This window comes from Oxyura jamaicensis, chromosome 1 (assembly GCF_011077185.1).
Source record: "Oxyura jamaicensis isolate SHBP4307 breed ruddy duck chromosome 1, BPBGC_Ojam_1.0, whole genome shotgun sequence".
NCBI classification, from domain to species: domain Eukaryota; kingdom Metazoa; phylum Chordata; class Aves; order Anseriformes; family Anatidae; genus Oxyura; species Oxyura jamaicensis.
Window position 1 is genome coordinate 91,081,771 of NC_048893.1, and position 14,536 is coordinate 91,096,306.

General features: G+C 38.6%; 1 long non-coding RNA gene across 5 annotated transcripts in view; it reads right to left on the reverse strand.

Moving 5' to 3' along the window:
• Nucleotides 1-9,043, reverse strand: part of LOC118160423 — a 25,008-nt gene extending 15,965 nt beyond the window's left edge. For 2 of the 5 annotated variants that reach the window (XR_004747490.1, XR_004747488.1), the window contains exons 1-3: nt 7,218-9,043; nt 5,859-5,971; nt 4,033-4,165 (exon numbers count right to left, since the gene is read on the reverse strand). This is a non-coding gene — a long non-coding RNA (uncharacterized LOC118160423). Of the gene's footprint in view, nt 1-585; nt 980-1,404; nt 1,728-2,198; nt 3,135-4,032; nt 4,166-5,858; nt 5,972-7,217 lie in introns of those variants that run through there. The other 3 variants (XR_004747492.1, XR_004747491.1, XR_004747489.1) reach the window with 3 other exon arrangements.
• Nucleotides 9,044-14,536: the final 5,493 nt, after the last annotated feature.

Sequence of the window (14,536 nt, forward strand, 5' to 3'; positions counted from 1 at the left end):
AAAAAAAAAAAAAAAAAAAAAAAAAAAAAAAGATCACACGTGATTGTGTGCTGGGAAAAAAAGGGAGAGAAGAAGAAAAGCCTTGGGAAAGGACTAAAACTAATCCCTTTGTCCTAATGGCTCACAGAGAAATATCAAGGCAACCAGTGCAGCCTGCAAGTCCCAGTAACCTGGCAGTATAAAGCCAGTTTTGCCAAAGAGACAAATTTCGGAAGAAACTACTGTAGCCCTCAATAGCAGAGTACACCATACCAGCCCTGTCAGATTGCTGGAGGTCATGAGTGAAACATATGGAGGGTTCATTTCTCTAATAAAAGAAGTAAGACACTTTCTTTGCATCTGGATTAAAGTGATCTTTCAGCAGCTGCCACAAAATCCTCACTTGGTGGCGGTAACTGGGAATCTTGCCCCACCACGGCTCAGCAGTTCTAGCAGGCTCATGCAACATGCTTTTCCAAACCCATGCAAACAACCAGTTTATAAAAAAAACCAAAGCAACGCAAGCAAAGCCTAGTAAGTATAAAAAAGAAATGGAATGTTTTTCAGTACAGATGACAGTTTTCTTTATGTACATTTTCTCATTTTCTCCTTTATTTATTTTTTTTTTTTTTCCAGCAGTTCTTTGACATTTTAAAATTGTCTTTAGTGCCAAACTTTCATTCCAAACAGATCAATCCAAACTGAACATGATGTAAGAATCAATATAACTTGGGAAGAATTAAATCCGTTTCTCTCTTGAGTCTTTGAAGGTTCTGGAAATGCCAAGCAATTTTCCCATTAACTGTATTGTAGCCATCCTATTAAATAGCTGGAAGATGCCTCTTAATGTTTTTAAGTATTGCTTTGAATCAGTGAAAGATTCACCTTTAAAGAATATTGGTTGCTAAGTGAACTTGACAAGATATCTGCCTTGCCATAGGGTTCTGTAAAAAGTCTTCAGAGGAATTCTATGTCTTCCACTTCTAGTGTTACTCTGGACCTGAAAGATTAGTGTTTCTTCTGTAGCAAAGATCTCACTTTTACTAGCAGTACAAGTAAAATGACCTCCTAAATCAGAACAGAAGCAAATCTTAAAACAGTGTTACTCGAGCTTTTCCTGAAATTCTTTGCTGCGTTAACACTCATACAAGTCTGTCAATTTTGGTAACTACAGAAATATTTGTATCAAGCACATCAGCTACTGAGTTGACAGCATTGTTTGTTGAGACACTTTCCTGGTGAATCCCCTCCAGAAGCATGACAGCTTATTATAAGTCAAGAAGAGAACATGTGAGACATCAGTATGATTTGGGGAGAGAGCTGGATAAGAAAGAATAAGATGTCACAACACAATTTGGTCTTCATGAAAAGATGATCTGAATAATCATATGGAGATGACATCTGAGGAAAAAAGAATACGGTAGGAAATCCCATTGTCTGTTAGAACCAAATTTTGAATCAAAGCTAATTTTGACATAGAGCAGCAGAATGAAAAGAAATGTCAAGGTTTTTATTTAAAAAGCAACCACAATCAACCACAATAAGTCTACAACTGCAAATGTGAAATGGAAGCTCTTCCTCCATTGTGTGCAATGACTCTCCAGCAATAATAACCTAATGCTTCTACTCTTTATTAGTTTTTCTCCAGTCAGAGTACCAAGAACATATAGCCATATCTCTGCAGACTGTTACAGTGTTCTTCCTTTCTGAAATAAGAAGTGTCTTAGCAACTTTCACTTTTCCATTAACTGCAATTCAATCAATGGGGACACTGTATGAGCTGTTTGAAAGGGAAGACCTCGCATAGTCAAAACTCACTTGTTGTTCCCCCTCCTCACCTGAAAATGGAGATTGAAATCACAATTCCAGCATATGTGAGCATATATGATAATAAACCATTTATAAACACCATAAGCACCAATTTGAATAAGAGCAAAGTTTGTTCATGTTGAGAGGAAGAAGAGGAGAAGTACCTTAGGAAGTTATTTTGCTCCCAGTCCATTAGTAAAGGGTTTAGATAATCTACTATATAAGCACTATTTGGACCATGGAAATGCCTGTAATTACAGCATTGATAATTGAAGTTACTGCTATAATAAAAGGGCAAAAGCTTGATCTGGTTTGCTTGAAAAATTGAAGGCCCTATTAAACTTTAGGTTATAATAGCAAGCTTTATTCTGATTTTTTTTTTTCTTTTTTTTTTTTTTTTCAGGGTGATTGTATACACTGATTTGATACTGTGATTTTATACATAGATTGATAGGTTTTCAGAAAAGGAATGACTTTCCCAAGGACTATCACTGCTGTGATGAGGGAGAAGTTACTACTTTTGCTAAATCTGAATATCTGTAGTAGTACATTTTAGCCTGCCATGGTCTTTTCTTTTGCATTCAAGATGGTTAGTCTCGTAGCGTTTGGACTGTTTTTGCGAAGTGTGTAATGCTTGACTAGGTGCTTTATTAAATTCAGAAAAAGCTAACACATTCAAGTCACTTCTACAAAATGCTCCCCTGAGTCAGAGACACTGATATCACATCTGACCAACAAAAGGAATTTCCAATCTCACTCTACAGTTTCTGCCACTCTGTGGGAGTTTATTTTGCTGAAAGACATCACATTAAATTATAAGAAGCAGCAAGGAAAATCTCTTGTCTCAAAAATGAGTTTGGGACTAGCTAAATGTGTATGGGAAGGAGAAGGAACTAGAGCTGGTCAGGAAGTTTTTGATAAATAGACTTCATCAAAATGAAACTTTCATAGTAATGTGACTTTTTTTTTGTTTTCAATATCTATGGTTTGGTGTTTTTTATTTTTATTTATTTATTGCTTACATATATATATCCAATTTTCCACTTCTAAATAGATAAGCGATTTAGACACTGATAATACAAAAGTGAAAAGATAGTATGAGCAGTGGAAATTAAAATGAAAGGATTAAAGGTTATTGAAATATAAGTTTTGGTTGATTAAACCAAATCCTTTTCTCTCTCCAAAATACATATAAACATATAGTCAGTTTAAGAACAGTTTCAAGGCTCTTAACTTGTCTTCCTCTCAGGTCAAGTAGTAAGCTTCTACACATCCATTTCAAGAGTCTCTATACCCTCATATGTTTCTTTAATAAAATAGTTCAGCCTTTGTTCTGAAAAAGAGGGCTGTAAAGATACAAATAATTCAGTTTCAGTATTATATCTGGGATCTTGCTTGCTGGTTAAATATTGGCTTGAACCACCAAGTCAGCCATAATCAGTGTTTAAAACACTGCAATAGGTATGTGTTATGTATAGGTAATAGTACCAAATAGGTATTACCAAAGAAGGCAGAAAAAATCTCTCTGAAGTGAAAATATGTCTCATAGAATCCAATGAAATATTTACTAGAATGGCTGTTTACAAAATGCAGCTCTTGATAAAGTTTTATGGCAAACAGGGCTCTAGAAAATGACACACACACATGCACACAGAGAAAAAAATAATAATAAAAAAAACAACTAAAGTAATTGAACAGAAAGTTAAAAACAAACAAACAAAAACTAACAAAAAAAAAAAGTTGTCAGGACGTTAGCCAGAAACCATGAATTTTCCCTCCTTGAAAATTCAGTTTGGAGACATTTCCATTCAAATTAAACATTTCTCGATACCGGACCACCAAATGTGCCACTCCTTAATCATTTATCTGATTCTATTCTGCCCGTGTTTAATAAGAGACTGGAGACTTTAGTTGGAAATTGTGATGTGAAAGCAACACTTTTAGGCAAGAAAAGTGCATGTAGTTCTTTCCAGGAATGCACTAAAAGAATTAAGCCTCACTTCCCATATCCATCAGTATAGTATTTTGCACTAAAATGCCATGAAGAGCTGAAACTAATATCTAAGCTAATCTGAATGCACAAAAATATTACTTCTACTATTCTGGCCTACCCAAATCCAACACTTCAGCTTTACAAACACCTGTAGAGACTCTGGTAGCAATTTATAGATTAACTTGCAAGGAGATACTCTGCGTAGACCTCTTTAAATTAAACTGCATTCTTCATCAGGTTATCGTACTTACAGTGTTGCATTTTCAGTGTAATACTCAGATGCAGATTTCCTGTATGAATCCATGCAAACTGCTGAGGTCTTTGTATGCCTCAATTTCCCATCTCCCTAATGGTAAACATCATTTTTTGCTTAAGAAGGGTGTCCTGGCAATACGGAAGTTAAAGAAAGAAGCATGCAGGTACTTTAGCAGAAAAGATTGTGTCCGCAAAACAAAGAGCAGGCAAATCTGAAACAACTCCCAACTCTAAATGACTAGCTCTTAATATCCAGGCAAGGGCTGGGAGCCATGAGTCATGTACCACACTTTCTAATTAATCCTTTTCTGAGGCTACAGTAAGGGAATTCCATGGTTGATAGGTACCCATACAGCTTATGGTCCTTAGACACCGTGCTTGGATGGAGGTAACATTTAGTAAAAATGCATCAGTGGTATCAGTAGCAAAATCACAGAGGGCAAAGGGTGGTCAGACAGCACCAGGTCACAACAGTACCTAGACACTAACAAAGGAATTTTATGAAGTGCACATTTTCTGCAACAAAGCAATCACAAGCAGAGCTTCCCAAGGAATGTTTTTGTGACTTCAGCTGTATTATCCATCTGGTAACAGCAACAGCCACTTCAGAGAATCATTAAACCAGAGAATAAATACTGTCCTAATAGAAATAGCTACAGTGAAGGGTGCATAAAGAAGATAACCAGGCTACAATCATTTCGACCATTTTCAGTGCATCAGCTTTACAGCTTTGTTCCCTTCATCCTGGAGTTATGTTACTGCCCCTTTTCTTGCTTCAATGCAATGCCCTCTGATTTTTCTCCCCTCAACTGATGGTGCTCAATTTATGTGTCCTGCAAACACTCTCACATTTACCTCTCTTTATCCCTCCCCCTTCAGTTGTTCTGCCACAACTTTTTCTCCATTAATCCCCTGAAAAGCATTTCATGAAGGACATCAATCAGGTATGCAGCTATAGGTTTTTTTTCATGGAATATGAAGACTAATTCGACAGGTGTACACTATCACCAATTGTCATAGTAAATCACTGCTACCCCACTACTCTCCCTTTGCAATTAAGTCCAGCATTTTACTCTGCCATCTCTGCTTACTGCTATTGCATCTGCTTAGGCTGGGAGTTCTTCAGAATAAGCTTTCTGTTTCTGTACAGCAAGACACTTACCATGAGTAAAGTTATTTAAAATAATGAAATTTCTATTAATATATTGGTGATTTCAAAGCTCTTTCAATATACTGGCAAACATGAAGATTTCTGGCAGAAATCGGTGCTAGGAGATCAGGAACTGGAAAGGCCCTAAAGTCTAGCCATTTTGTTGCATTTGGGAATGGCCAGCTTGAAATTGGTTCCATTCTCTCTTAAAGGATTAAAATAGCACCTAACAGCAGCCAAATTCTACTCCCATAAAAGTCAAATGCAATCCACAATAATGCAAAAAATTAGTCAAATGCCAATTGCTTTCCAGAGTTCTGTCTGACACACCTGATTCCTACTCAGCATATGCATTAGATATATGTATGTATATTAATGGCTACACTTCAGCTAGCATCACTAATAAGGAACAACAAATAAAACCAAGGAAGAGAATAATATTTTTCATTTCATTTTTATGATGCTTATTTATTAAATATGCAGTCCTATAATCATTGCAGTATTTCCTAGTGTGAAAAATAAATACAAAGCAAACATAAATGAAACATAAAAACATAACATAAATGAAATCAGCAAAAACTGCATTTTCAGCTACTGCTGAAATCAGACTACAAACTCTGCACATGAAAGCATTAGTATTGCAGTAATGCTATGTGAGCTAATTATACCCACCTTGCTATTTGTTCTGCATCCCCTTTTTCTGGCATTTCAAGGACCAGATGCTTCTGAGAGATGTGCTTTCAAAGTGTACAGATGAAGTTGTGTGGCCACATGTCCATTCAGTGCTAGGAAACAAATAGCCGTGATCTCAGTACCTGTGCATGTTGTTGGGTTAGGAATATATATTAAAAAAAAAAAAAAAAACACAAGTGAACAACAACAAAAAAAAAGAACGTTCTCGTTAGCCTCACACTTTTTTTTTTTTTTTTTTTTTTAAAAAAAAGAAAGTCACATCTGCAGAGCAGGCTTTAATGGCCAGCAGAAAAATTCCCAAGGAAGTGGAGGCAACAGGAGCATTGACTGCAGGGGACGGACAGGATACATGCCTACTGTGGATGTTACCTACCTGTTTCTTTCTTTCCAATGTTATTTTTATTTTCAAGCTGCTCCTGCTTCTGAAGGAAAGCATGACTTTGCTTCATAGTCTCAAATTGTGACGGGGGGGGTTTAGATCTGACATTAGGAAGGATTTTTTCATGGAGAGGGTGGTCAAGCGTTGGAATAAGCTGCCCAAGGAATTGGTGGAGTCCCCATCCCTGGAGGTATTTAAGAAACGTATGGATGTGGCACTAAGAGATATGGTTTAGTGATGGGTCATGGTGGATCTACAATACTATGACTTTTATAAAACACACACTGCAGAATTTTTCAATTTACCACTTTGTTTTGGGCAATGCATAAACAGGAGAGCCTTCCAAAACCAAATTATTATATCCCAAAAAATAGCTTAGGGAAAAAAATCTGCCTAGCTTATATACTGCTTAAGTGGCACTGCTAAATATCACAATATGGAGAACCAAGTCAAAAGTGTGCTAGTGTTTTGGGTGGCAGGGAGTAAAACAAGGTGGTGGAGGCTGTGTAAGGAAACGATTACATCTTGGGTGGTACCGGCATCCTGTAGTCAAATGGGGTCTGCCAGACTGAAGAGGCCTGTGTTTCCAAGAGTTCCATACATTGTAGGCCACCTTGAAAGATACTTCAAGCTAGATACCCAAACATTTTGAAAATGTGAGCTCTCTGCTTGAAAGGGCAGAAGCAGCCAGACAGGGCATAGGGTGTGTGCCCTGGCAGTTGGTGGGTAGGTAGAAAACCTACCACCAGTGCAAAGGATTACATTTTCTGACCTTTAAAATAATAATAAACAAACAAACAAACAAACAAACAAAAAAAACAAACCAAAGGAAAAACAAACAAACAAACAAACAAACAAAAACACACAAACATAACCCCATCCCCCTCAAATGTCATATCCACAGGGAAGATCTGTTCCTTACCTTCCAGGTGGTTTGTGATCATTTTCCCTTTACTTACCTTAAGCTTTCAGGTGGCTGTGGACTAGTGCTGTGTTTTGCACCCCCTGTGAAGTACAGACATAGTCCTTTGACAATACCTGCTGGGAGAACATGACATACCCCCAACTAAACTTTTCTAAAAGGGAGAAAATGACCTCCTCTGTAAAAGGTTTTCCCAGATTTATGCCTCAGTTTACCCAGCAGGACAAATATGATTGTTAGAAGAAATCTAAAAAGCAGTTTAAACTAAGAAATGACACAAGCTCTAATCCTTACCCTCTCAGCAAGGGTCACTGCAGGAAGTCTGTACAGTTCTTGGCAAAGACTCCATGAGATATTTCAACTATAACCTGTTAAATTTCTAAGTAACTCAAGTAAGTGTGATAGTACAGAGCCACAGGGCCCAGCACTCCTGTTAGCTTGCTACATCAGCTTAAACTTACCAACTATTTTTAGGACACCAGTGAAGCTAGTCTGCCAGAAATTCACTATGGCATCAAGGACTAGGTTTGAATGGAAAGGCTCACTGTAAAACAGCAGCCCAAGCCTCACCCAGAAACAGATGAAAATTTCACTGAGTTATGTCCTGCTTAATCTGCTATCCTCTCCCTTCCCCCCATACGTAGAACTCAATTAATTTTACTTAAGAACTGTGATATTTTGAGAAGCGTAAAGATTCAAGCAAAGCACATGAACAAGTTGCAGTACTTAATTCTCAAAATTATTCCATGGCCTTTGGTTTCCTAATGAAGCAAATGCTGAGGTAGGAGTAGGAGGAGGTTTCTCTTCTTCTCCAACAGTGACAGTACGCCACCCTCCTCCCTGGTGGATCCAGCAGGATTTGAGGGGCAGCAATGCACTGCTCCAGGTGCTGCTGGCCCTGCAGGTGAGCTGCTCTCCAACCCTTCCACTCCTCCCTACCGGTTGCCCTTCATGCTCTTCTACTCCTTCCTCTGCTAAACAATCTGGCCACCTATTTCTCTCTATTCTTTGTTCTCTCTCTTTTATTTTTTCCTTCCGAAATATCCATTAAAAGTAAGAAAACATATTCATAACAACTGTTTTAGTGCGTACTTTAAAGTATCTCTCTTCTTTTTGATCAGATGCCCAGAAAACTTCTCATCCTATTGGACTACCCTCATTCCAACTTAGTCTTCAATCTCCCTGCTTACAGGAGGCATTGCTTTCAAATTTTATTTTTATTTTTTTATTTTTATTTTAATCTGATTTCAAAGCTAGCCAAAGGGAGCAATTCTACCTTGACCCACAGCTCCAACTGAGATTAATGGGCCCATCTTTAGACCTTCTTCTAATCTCCTTGGCCTCCCTACTATTTATTTCAACTCTAGACTGTTAGTCTTATTTTTTTAAATATCATTAATTGACGTTGCAATAGATTATTTTTCACTTTCAAAAGTATCTGCAGTAGTCAAAAGACCATGACAGTCTGTGAAAATGATACTGGCTGTGGAAAACAACACTACACAGCCTAGAGCCACATGTGATGATGTATGGGAACAAAAATGGGAGCAATGGGATGATGGCCATGAATATGTCATTACCAAAAGTTTAATGGACCATGCAAGGCAGTTTTTTGTTGTTGGTGGTTTTGAGTATAACATCACTTAATTGCTTTACTTTCTGAAAGTCTTAAAACAGACTTGTATCCTACAGAAACATATCAGTGAAGGGAAACAAAGACAAACTAGCTAAGAAAGGGAAGCTTTCTGATAAATCCACCAAAACTGTTCCAAGTCTGCTAAAAAGAAGCAGACAAGGAGAGTTTCACAGCTTTATTTAGTAGTGAAAGAGAATAGATAAACTAAATCCGTTAAAAAAATAATAAAGAGACTTCACTTGTGTACTGGGTCTGGCTGGGATGTTAACTTTCCCTGCAGCAGCCCATACAGTGCTGCGCTCTGCACCTGTAGCTAGAACAGCAGTGGTATCACACCAGTGTTGTGTCTGCTGCTGAGCAGTGCTGGCACAGCATCAGGACTCTCTCTGACCCTCCTAGGGGATGGGCAAAAAAGTGAGAAAGAAACATCACCAGGGCAGCTGACCTAAACCAACCAAGGGGATATTCCATACCATATGATGTCACACTCAGCAATAAAAGGTAGAAAAAGGAAGAAGAGGGGAGGGGTGGGCTCTCGTTGTGAAAAACGTCTGTCTTCCTCCCAAACACTGGCTATGTGTGTTGAGGCCCTGCTTCAAGGACGTGGTCAAGCATCGCTCATTTGTGGGAAGTAGAGATTAATTTCTTTCCTCTGCACTTCCACATAGCCTTTACTTGTTTTGTTTTGATATTCCCTTTCCCCTTTCTTCTTCCCCTTTCCCTTTTTTCCCTTTAGTTGAATTGTTTAATTAATAATAATATTTCCTTAATAATATTTTTTCTCTGTAATTAAATTATCCTTATCTCAACCCGTGAGTTGTTCTTTCCTTTACTTCTTTCCTTCCTCATCTGAGGAGGAGGAGTGAGAGAGTGGTTGTGGTGTTCAGCTGCCTAGCACGGTAAGACCACCACAACTTGTTTTACATTTTTAATTAATAATTTATAGAGACTATTAAGAATTTTCTGTAAGGCTGAGAAAGCATTAAGCTGTGTATATGAATACTACCAACCTCTTTTCTGGTTTTCCAGTTTCCCCCAAATTAGGAGCCTACTAGTAAGTTGACTTCCTTGGGGTGCTTGGGATTGCCCAGATGCAGCATTCAAAACTCCTCATGCTAGGCTCAGATGAGACGTCACACACAATGTACATACAGGCTTGCAAACTTGGACAGTATCCGTCTATGAAACTGAGTACAGATTAATTTTATTCATCGATAACCTTTAATTATTGTAGGTTTTAATGCTCCCAAGTGCTAAGGGAACTTAAAATTAGCCTCTTAAATGATTGCCCTATATGTGCAGATAGAACCTCACAGTCTGCTTCTGGGGTACACTAAAGGCTTAAACCTGCGACTTTTTCCTTTACTGTTCCCCATTTTCACTCTCCTGATGCTGCCGGACCAAACTATGGGCAGATGTTCACTGTCCCCAACAAATAGCTCTTCTGTTTTAAGATGCTACTGTTCCTCTTCCATCCAACTCTTAGCATTCCATCAACAAAATTGGCCTGACAAAGCCCAGAAGCACTCTTCAGTCATCCAAGTGCACAGCCAAGCTCCTTAACTCCCACGGGTCTTTGGCACAATGTTCCAATGGATCCTAGGATGATACGAGCCTCTGGCATGGGCTGGTATCATACAGCTGAGGAAAACCTCTTTTCCTACTGCTGCAGGTGCTTAGGCAGAAAGCAACTTTCCTGAGCTCTAGTCAAAATTTAAAACTGTCCTTTGGTATTCAGAGATAGGGGTAGAGACAGTCCTGTTGTTGACCTGAGAATAATGGTATTTCACAAGGAATATCAAAGAGAAATGAAAAAACTTGAGACGATGAGTCAAAACAAAACAAAACAACAAACAAACAAACAAGAGTGAAGAAAAAACAAACAAAAAAAAACAAACAAAAAAACACAACAACAAAAAGTATAACTTTAATCCAGTGTAATCCTACCCGATCACCTTTATTAAGCTGACTGTGCATTTAAACTGCAAAGGATATGCAGATCTTTCTGATGTTCCTATTCATATGCCATTTGTACTAAAAACCTAAAAGCTAGTTGTTGTTGTTTTTTTTTTTTCCCTGTTAGATATCACATTCCTGATTCTTTTGAGTGGTAAAATTTCCATTTGTTTTGATCATTTTGACATTAATATAAAAGAACCATGTTAATTCCAGGTGGATTTTACTTGTATTGCCTTTCAGTCCTAAACTCAGTGGTCTGGTCTTCTTGTTTAAGCCTCATTTGGATTTTCTATTTCACTATGAAGTCATAAATTGCAGTTTAATAAGTCATTGTAAACTGGCACGTAAACTGGCATTTCCCTTTTCTATTTCAGAATCCTATATGGAATTGCCTAGTTAGCTAAACTTTGTTCCGTCTGTTTCTGAATTAGAAAGATGCAGACGTCAGTGAATGGGTGTATCAGTCTCAGATAGCTCCATACAGTGTTGTATCAAGAGCAGGAGGTCTCCTCTGAATAGTACATCAGCTTGGGTGCACTCCAAGACAACAGAAGGGCCAGCATCATGGCTCACCCTATTACATTGCAACACCACAGCTCTGCTAGCATGAGTTTCTCTGTGGTGGTAGATGAACTGCCCAAGGCACAGCTTTTCAACAACAGCCTTCATATTTGAGGTAGTCCATTTCTGTATCTCAGATTTGATATTTGAAATTGCAGAGTGCTAAACGTGAATGTACTGTGACTAGACATGGTACACAAGAGGAAAATACTAATTTTCTAAAAGTCTCAAATTTGGTACCTGACATAAGTGGAACCTGGTGACTACAGATAGTGCCTTACAGAATCACAGAATAGTCTAGGTTGGAAGAGACCTCCAAGATCACCGAGTCCAACCTCTGACTTAATGCTAACAAGTCCTCCACTAAACCATATCCCTAAACTCTACATCTAAACGTCTTTTAAAGACCTCCAGGGATGGTGACTCAACCACTTCCCTGGGCAGCCTATTCCAGTGACTAACAACCCTTTCAGTAAAGAAGTTTTTCCTAATATCCAACCTAAACCTTCCCTGGTGCAACTTTAGCCCATTCCCCCTCGTCCAGTCACCAGGCACGTGGGAGAATAGACCAACCCCCACCTCGCTACAGCCTCCTTTCAGGTACCTGTAGAGAGCGATAAGGTCACCCCTGAGCCTCCTCTTCTCCAGGCTAAACAGACCCAGCTCCCTCAGCCGCTCCTCATAAGACTTGTTCTCCAGACCCTTCACCAGCTTTGAAGGCTTTCTCTGGACTCGCTCAAGCACCTCCATGTCCTTCTTGTAGTGAGGGGCCCAAAACTGAACGCAGTACTCGAGGTGCAGCCTCACCAGAGCTGAGTACAGGGGGACAATCACTTCCCTGGACCTGCTGGCCACACTGTTTCTTATGCAAGCCAGGATGCTGTTGGTCTTCTTGGCCACCTGAGCACACTGCTGGCTCGTATTCAGCTGACTATCAGCCAATACTCCCAGGTCCTTCTTTGCCAGGCAGCTTTCTAACCGCACATCTCCCAGCCTGTAGCTCTGTTTGGGGTTGTTGTGCCCCAGGTGCAGGACCCGGCACTTGGCCTTGTTGAAATTCATACCATTGGCCTCAGCCTATCCAGATCTTAGCTATATGTCTGTGAAATGGGAGTAACTGCACCCTGGGGTGTGGGGGGACGGGACTGCAGCTTCAGAAAAAAGAGTGAAGGCACCACTGGGGTATTCACACAGAAAGCAGCACAGCAGAAAAAGCCTGTGTTTCCTCAATATCAATAATGGTTAACAAAATAGTGCAAATGACAAAGAATTTCTTTGCACTGTGAACTCTACACTAGGTCTGTTAGAAAGACTGGTGCAATCCATTAAAGAACCAGCAGCTTTTAAGGTAAGGTGGAAAGTTCAGCCTCCACGCAGAGCAATTGTTCTTTGTCACCAGAGAGCTCAGAAGGAAAAACGGTTACTCTCAGATGAAAATTTAAGCTGAACTAGAATCATACAAGTGGAAAGTCTGTTTGCACAGTTCTACTTTTATAGTAATGGTCTTTTGATATTTGGGTGAGGCAGTATTAATGTGCTATGGCGTACAGGAGCCCTCTCCAATTTATCCACTCGACTTCTCACATCTTTTATTCCCATCTGAACTCCAGTAACGTTCTTAATCAAAGGTTACTGGAGACATTGAGACACAGGCAGACCTTATATACAGCAAGGCAAGGTTATCACACCTGATAAATTCAGGACTTCTCTAAAACTCTGAAAAATCAGGATCTCCCAGAAGAAAGAAACTGGGCTTGAGGAAGATCTCAGTTGCTTTCAAGTGAATTCTTACCTCTACATATATTCACACCCCTTTATTTATGTTTGTATGCATTTATATAAGTGTGTATATATATAAGCACATATATGTTTACATATAATATTTCAGTAGGTTCTAAGAAGACCACACCTAATTCCCAGTTCCTTTTTTCAAGTAGCTAAAAAAAGGGATTATTGAAATGTAAAAATAAAATTAAAAAATAATATTAATGCTTCCCACTTCCAATCCAAATGGAGAAAATTCTTCTCCCTTTTACATTATAAAACTGAGTAATTCATTTCAAAACAAAAAAACTTTTCAAGTGTGTTTTGAAATGTTCATGGGAAAGATATCATATTTCATTCTGCCCTAGCTTTTACTGTCTTGCTCAATATGACAAAAGTCAACAGCAAAAAAAAAAAAAAAAAAAAAACAGGAATAAAATGAATAAAATGTTGTCTCTTGGAGGATAAATTCCCTGACTTCATTGCTGTGAGCAATCTGCCACGTATTTTAAATATCTTGTCCCTAACATCACTATTAAGTGGCTGTAGGAAGCATCTTTCAGGAACCACTCAGTATCCCAGGCTTTTATCAACAGACTGGACTGACTTCTGGAAAATACCACTCCAGCAGCTCCTTATTGGGGTGAATCTAGAGATGACAGCTGCACATTTCGAAAAAAGGGTCACAGAGGGGTGGGTTTTCTATTACAGTAATGACTATGGCCTTCAATTATGTTTAGCATCTGAATACCTCACATTTACTACCTGAGGATATAAAAATAATTTCAGTTTTAAGGGAAATATTTAACAAAAAATGAGGCACAGAAAAGGGTCAAAGAAACCCTCTAGCTTTCCTGCTTGGCTCTGGTAGACCTACAGAAAGAGATTAAAGCCCACAGGACTATTTCCTTCACTCTCACAGATTGCATGGCTCAGAATATAACTTCCTTTGACTTTCACTGCATTATTCCTCTGAGAGAATCTTATGATGCTCCCAAAAACTGGGGATGCTCTTAACAATGTTACAAGTATAATGATATTGGGCCAATACTAAAAAATGCAAACAAACAAAACCCTATATAAATCTCCTACAAATGATAAAACAAAACTCTTGCCAGATGAAACAGATAGACAATGGGGGAAAATAAGCCTACTCCGATCAAAATTCTGATGATGCCATGACAACAAAAAAATAATAGAAAGCTTAAGAATATGCAGTAACATTGTGAGTCATTAGATCTTCTCTATACATCCCATCATGATTTAATATGCATGGTTCCCCTACCTCAGCCATTCTCATTAAAGATGAGCTGATTTGTATTTTTAAAAGGCATTTTTAGTGTATTTATTGCTAAGAGAAGCATTTTTTTAAACAAGACATTATTTCTCCTCCATATTCACTGTTGCTTTCTTGATGCTTTTTTTTTTTCCCTTCA